The sequence below is a fragment of the Dipodomys ordii genome, unplaced genomic scaffold (assembly GCF_000151885.1).
Source record: "Dipodomys ordii isolate 6190 unplaced genomic scaffold, Dord_2.0 Scaffold93, whole genome shotgun sequence".
NCBI lineage: Eukaryota > Metazoa > Chordata > Mammalia > Rodentia > Heteromyidae > Dipodomys > Dipodomys ordii.
Genome location: NW_012267309.1, coordinates 8,005,964 through 8,013,207, shown reverse-complemented (window position 1 = coordinate 8,013,207; position 7,244 = coordinate 8,005,964). Strand labels below are relative to the sequence as shown.

At 35.7% G+C, this 7,244-nt stretch overlaps 1 pseudogene across 1 annotated transcript; it reads left to right on the top strand.

The window, feature by feature from the left end:
- Positions 1–4,052: 4,052 nt before the first annotated feature.
- LOC105993240 lies at positions 4,053–5,769 on the top strand (annotated as a pseudogene). The gene has a single exon (XR_001175447.1). The product of XR_001175447.1 is annotated as an elongation factor 1-alpha 1 pseudogene (transcript).
- Positions 5,770–7,244: the final 1,475 nt, after the last annotated feature.

Below are 7,244 nucleotides of genomic sequence, written 5' to 3'. Positions count from 1 at the left end.
ATGAACTCATTACCTTGCCCATGTAATTGTAACCCCTCTGTACTTTATTTTCACAATAAAAAAAAGATCCTTGGCCAATGCTCACTCACTCATTTTGTTTATAATTTTTATTTTCATTGGAGGTGACTGGAGATTTAAATAAAATCTATATAAAATTAGAGATCTCATGGGAAATTGTAAATGTAATTGCTTTCTTCTGAATGAACAGATACTATGGAACTTTGCCCCTGCAAGGTTTGAAAGTACAGAGTAATTTGATTAGATTTAAGAGTTTCAATAATTTCCACACATCAGTCAAGCAGCCCTAACTTCCACAAAGTTTGTCCAAGTGACTGATTTCCTGCACTACCTCTATAGGCTCACTCTGGTTATGACTTCATGGTTCAAAATAAATTTCGAAAAGGAAAAATATTGAAGACTCATATGGTTTCAAGACTTGTATTAAAACTGCAGTAGTCCACACTAGACAAAAGTCAAGACATTGGATTGCTACATTTAAGACATTTGTTTTCCATAATTTGTTACTGGATCTAAACCAGACAAATTGACCACACAATATAGGGTGCTTTATCAAAATTTAAGCTTTGGTTATCAGAAGTTAATGATAAAAATAAAATTTGAAGCTGAAGAGTAGGACAAAATATTCATAAGTGATAAATTTACAAAGGACTTTTACCCTAAACTGACAAACTCTAAAATCAGTAATATAAACAAACAAACAAATACATAATAAATAAATAGGAACACTTTACCAAGAAGACATAGGGAGGAAACAAAGCATATCAACTGTTTACAAAATCAGTGCTCATTAAGCAAAGTCTAAATATTACCACAAAATACTACCACCTGTGAGGATTAGTTATCCCTTCACACATACTAAATCTATAAAATTTAAAAGAAAATCCAAATTAAGTGTTGATAAGGATGTGGTATGACTAGAATGTTTGTATACTACTGGTGGAAATGTCAAATGAGCAACCACTTCAATAACTTCTACAGTTGTTTAAAATATTAATATATATGTACATCTATCTATCTGTATGTACATTTTAGCAATTTTGTTTTCAGGCATTTAAATCTCACATATGAAAGTATCATTTACTTGCAAACAATTTTTACAGAAATGATTCAAGTAGTAACAGCTCAAATATGTATCCATTGTATCCATATGTATCCATTGTATCCATCAGTAAGCAGCTCAATGTGAGCATTTGTAGTGCATGCTTGCTATGAAATACTACTCTGCAATAAAAAGAAATGAATGGCTAGCGCATCAATACAAACAATACACCTATAAACTCTATCATATAAAAGAAGTGAAGTAAACAGGAGCACACATTTCTGATTGCATACATATTATATTATTATCAAGAATACAAATTTACCCATAATGATAAGAAATAAGTTATCTCACATTTCAGGGGAAATATGAAATAAGAAATATGAGAGACACCAGGAAACTGTATATTCACTTCCATGACTTGGTTGTTTATCAAGTTTGTTGATTTTGTAAATAGTACCATATCACGCATTTTAAATATGTCTAGTTTATCATACATCAGCTCAAGTTTAAAACTACTGAATATCAGGATTTTCTGTAATAAAGACAAGCATTAGGACTTTCAGGGAGTGAGATAAATATAAGAGTAAAACCAATTGTAGCTTCCATTAACCAATATCTTCGTGACAGCTACCAGCCTCTGTTTCCTTACCCAGAACATAGAAAAAAAAAAGAAAGAAAAAGAAAAGAAATGGCACTGCTTAAAGACCTAGCTCAAAGTTAAAATGTGTTACTATACAGAAAGAGTTTGGTATCAACTTATGCAAGTTTGGCCCTCAAAAATATCAATTGCCCTCCCTATCATCTTTACTATCTCTGAAGTTCATACTGAGCTACAAGTTAAAGTACAGGAAAAAATGCTAACTTGAGAATCATAAAAAATATAATTTTTATTTTTTGCAGAAATGTCATAAGCCACAAACATAGCACTGTGCGTATACAAGACAGGTATCACTTAGCAGGAAAATTAGAAAAAAAATCACTGTCATTTAAAATCATACCCTAAAGCAAAAAAAGAACTGTCCAAAATAGCACACAAATGAGTAAGACCTACATGCCCAGATGAAAGCCAGACAATGTCTAAAACAGGAAGATCCATCACTGTCAAGAATAGAAAGGATTAGGTTATGACCTAAGGGTTGGAAAAGTTTGAGAACTCTAAGACTTGACTATGTAACTAAAACCATTGGAATAAAAATGACTAAGTCAGTGATTTTCACAGAATTAGTGACAGAACTAGATCAACTGAAAATTTAGTCTAATCCATTATATAAATGTAGATCATTAAAATATCAGGAAGAAAAAGGCCAGACTTCTTGGCCCTAAAATTAAATGCATGGTGTAAAATTTTAATACGAAGAACAAAAAATGTAGGTAACTATTTAGACTATACAAGGAAAGCTATGTTAGCTATGTAAGGCTACCTGAAGGTAAGTTTCTACCTTATTTATGTCATGCAATTTCTCTGCAAAAAATAAATAAATAAAAGGAGAAAAAACTGTCTAGGTGATTACCATTTTTACGAAACATAATGAACCATGTACATCGATTCAAAGAACAGTGTGTGTGTGTGTGTGTGTGTGTGTGTGTGTGTGTGTGTGTGTGTTTTGGTCATGGGGCTTGAACTCTGGGTCAGGGTGCTATGCCTAAGGCTCTTTTTGCTCAGTTAGGGCTCTATTACTTGAGCCACAGCACTACTTCTTGTTTTCCAGTGGTTAATTGGAGATCAAAGTCTCACAGGGACTTTTCTGCTTGGACTGACTTTGAACCATGTTCCTCAGATCTCTGCCTCTTAAGTACCTAGGAATACAGGTGTGAGCCATTGGAACCTGGCTTAAGCACATTTTCAGTAAGAACACAATTATCTCTTATATGACCTTTTTCGTTGATCTCTCTTTCCATATCATTTTTACTTTTATATGGCATTCTATACATTGTACACTTTTCAGTATGTTATCATAGTTCATTTATTTTTCTTTGAAAAGGTACGATGTCTACAACATATATACATACACATACATACACAGACACAGACACACACACACACATATATACAAAATCAGTAGATGTTATTGTGTATTTGTCCAAATACGCAATGTACATCATTGAAAGTGAACTGTAAAATAAACTATGTTTATGATCATGATGTGTAGCTCTACCCATTCTGACAAGGAATTTTGTCATTGGTGGAGGTAATTTATGTGTTCATGAAAGATCTGCATATGTAATCCCTTTATCCTCTACCATGGAAAACGGGAATGAGTACTTTTTAGAAAATTTGTGGAATATCTCTTACAATAAATTTGATTGAGAACCTAAAGTAGAAGGACTCACTCTTAAGGGATCTCTCAAGTAAAATCTGTTTGCATTATCCATTTCACCCTAAAAGTTGGTTATAACAGCAGGTCCAGTATATCCTCTAGATAAAAATATGCTCTATGTTTTCTTTAGCAATTTTAAAGCAATATTAATCACCATAATTTCAATTCATTAATACAAACATACATAAAGTAAATTAATTGACTACTGTAAAATAATTTACAATGAAACCTGGAGCAGAAAAAGGAGACTTTGAATCAGTGGTCAGTAAATATAATGTCCTTTCCCAGCTATATAACAAATGTCTAGCCTCATCTTAAGTGAAATGATCCACAAGATATAGACACAAGAGGTCCTTCTTTGTTGCTGTTTTTAATGTACTATGTGATTTTTTTTTGTTCCCTTTGTATGTTCTTTCCCCTGTTGTTACTGTGCTTGGTTTTGGTATGTTGCATCTTGTATATACATTTGTCTAACTTGGGGAGGGGAAAGAGAATAACAAAACGGTGAAACAAGGACACAGGATGACCCATTGCAACAATGATACCCACAAAGCAATAGATTATAAATTAACTTTATAACTTCGGTGGCAAGGTGGAGAAGGAAAGGGATAGTGGGAGAACATCAAAGGAGAGGGTAACAATGCTCGATAAGAAATGTACTCATTTTCGCAATGGGTTTGCCATCAGAATGCAGGTGCCGTGAAAACCACCACAAAGTCATGGCCAAAATGGGAAAGGAGAAGACCCATATCAACATTGTCGTCATTGGACACATCGATTCCAGCAAGTCCACACTACTGGACATCTGATCTACAAATGTGGTGGCATCGACAAAAGAACCATTGAGAAGTTTGAGAAGGAGGCTGCGAGATGGGGAAGGGCTCCTTCAAGTAGGCCTTGGTCTTGGATAAACTGAAGGCTGAGCATGAGCGTGGTATCACCATTGACATCTCCCTGTGGAAATTTGAGATCATCTCAATTCCTCAAGACACAAGAGACTTTATCAAGAACATGATTACAGGCACATCCCAGGCTGACTGTGCTGTCATTGTTGCTGCTGGTGTTGGTGAATTTGAAGCTGGTTTCTCCAAGAATGGGCAGACCCGTGAGCATGCGCTTCTGGCTTACATATGGGGTGTGAAACAGCTCGTTGTTGGTGTTAACAAAATGGATTCCACTGAGCCACCCTACAGAAGAGATAAGAAGAAATCGTCAAAGAAGTCAGCACCTACATTAAGAAAATTGGCTACAACCCTGACACAGTAACATTTGTGTCAATTTCTGGCTGGAATGGTGTGACAACATGTTGGTGCCGAGTGCCAATATGCCTTGGTTCAAGGGATGGAAAGTCACCCGTGAAGACAGCAGTGCCAGTGGTACCACCTTGCTCAAGGCTTTGGATTGCATCCTGCCACCAACTCGTCCCACTGACAAGCCTTTGCGCCTGCCCCTTCAGGATGTGTACAAAATTGGTGGAATTGGAACCGTCCCTGTGGGCCGAGTGGAGACTGGTGTTCTCAAACCTGGCATGGTGGTCATCTTTGCTCCTGTCAATGTCACAACTGAAGTAAAGTCTGTTGAAATGCATCAGGAAGCTTTGAATGAAGCTCTTCCTGGGGATAATGTGGTATTCAACGTCAAGAATGTGTCAGTCAAAGATATTCATTGTGGCAATGTTGCTGGTGACAGCAAGAATGATCCCCCCATGGAAGCAGCTGACTTCACTGCTCAGGTGATCATCCTGAACCATCCAGGCCAAATCAGTGCTGGCTATGCCCCTGTGCTGGATTGTCACACTGCTCACATTGCTTGCAAGTTTGCTGAGCGGAAAGAGAAAACTGATAGCCGTTCTGGTAAGAAGCTGGAGGATGGCCCTATATTCCTGAAGTCTGGTGATGCTGCCATTGTTGACATGGTTCCCGGCAAGTCAATGTGCGTGGAGAGCTTCTCTGACTATCCTCCTCTGGATCGTTTTGCTGTTTGTGATACGAGGCAGACAGTTGCTGTGGGTGTCATCAAAGCTGTGGACAAGAAGGCTGCCGGAGCTAGCAAGGTCACCAAGTCTGCCCAGAAAGCTCAGAAGGCTAAATGAATATTACCCTAACACCTGCCATTTCAGTCTTAACCAGTGGTGGAAGAACGGTCACAGAACTGTTTATCTCAATTGGCCATTTAAGTTTAATAGTAAAAGACTGGGTGATGATAACAATGCATCGTAAAACCTTCATAAGGAAAGGGAAATGCTTTGTGGACCTTTTTATTTGTGTGTGTGGCAGTCTTAAGTTATTAGTTTTTAAAAATCAGAACTTTTTAATGGAAACAACATGACCAAAAATCTGTCACAGAATTTTGAGACCCATTAAAACAAAGTTTAATGAGAAAAAAAAAGAAATGAACTGATTACCTTACTCAGGTAACCGCTCTACATAGCATCCTGACTATTAAAAAAAAAAAAAAAAGTCAGGCTTCAGTGGCTCATGCCTGTAATCCAACTAAGCAGGAGGCTGAGAGCTGAGGATCATTGTTCAAAGCCAATCCGGGCAGGAAAGTCCTGGTGAGACTCTTCCTTGAGATAAACCACCAGAAAACCGGAAGTGGTGTTGTAGTTCAAGTGGTAGAGAGCTTTCTTTGAGCTGAAGAGCTGAGGGACAGTGCCCAGGCTGGGAGTTCAAGCCCCACAACCAACAAAACAGCAACAAAAAAGTTGTCTAATTTTTTTTCTAAATAGAGAGCTTATAATTCATCTAATTACTAAACCAGAATTAATTCTGTATTTTTAATATTTCTCATTCATAGAAATATTAATGAATCATCCGAACTACAAGTTAATCGCAAAGATTCTCCATTCTAAATTACAATTAACTCATTTTTGTCAACTATCTCTTCTAAAAGTTTTTTTTAGAGAAAAAAGGATGAAAAATATTCAACATTTTTTACCATTGTTCATTTCCCTTTTGTTATAAAACTCTATAACATTGGTTCACCTGTTGTCCCACCATTTCTGTGATTCCTTTATCGAATGAAATCCAAGAAATGGAAACAAGAGGGTTTTTTTTGTTGCTTGTTTGTTTTATTGCACTTTTTTCAGTTATATCCTTTTAATGTATTTTTCCCCTTTGGTTTATTCCCTTTGTCACTGTTTTTTTTTTCCTATACCCTTTGTCTTGTATATATGTTTACTTGATTTGGGAAGGGTGTAAACGTTGTTGAAAAATAAATGTACTCATTACCTGACTTATGCAACTATCACCTCTCTGTACATCACCGTTATAAAATTTAAATTAAAAACTCTCTTCTATACCAAAGGTGGTTTTATGGTCATTTTAATTTCATTTAATTGGAACGTTAGAATTTTGATAGCTTTTATTGACATCAGTTCAAATAGTAATAACTTTTCATAAATGGCCGAATCAGAGTAAAACCAAGAAAAATAGTAAGAATATAAATATGAGATAATCCATGTATGCAATAAGTAGTTCTGGGCAAAGATTGTTTTAATTGTTGAATTGTAATTATAAAAGTTTGCATTCTCTGATACTATTTTAACTCAATTGCTCATTTATTCACTATATTCTTAACTCCATCAAACTTGATATTCTAAATAAGTAGGGATTATTTACTTTTAGTTGCCAGAACCCAGATGTTTGGAACAATGTTCACAGAATGTCCAGACTAAAAGAATAAATTATGCTAAATTTAATTTGAAGAGAAAATTTATCCTTTTGGACTTTGATGTGTGTATGTTATTTAAGTTTTCATGATTTTGTTCCATACTTTTTTTTTCTATTTTGGAGGACTGTATAAATTAAGGGAAATGAAATTACTACACGCCTTGGAAGAGATTGGTAAATTCTAAATTGGTA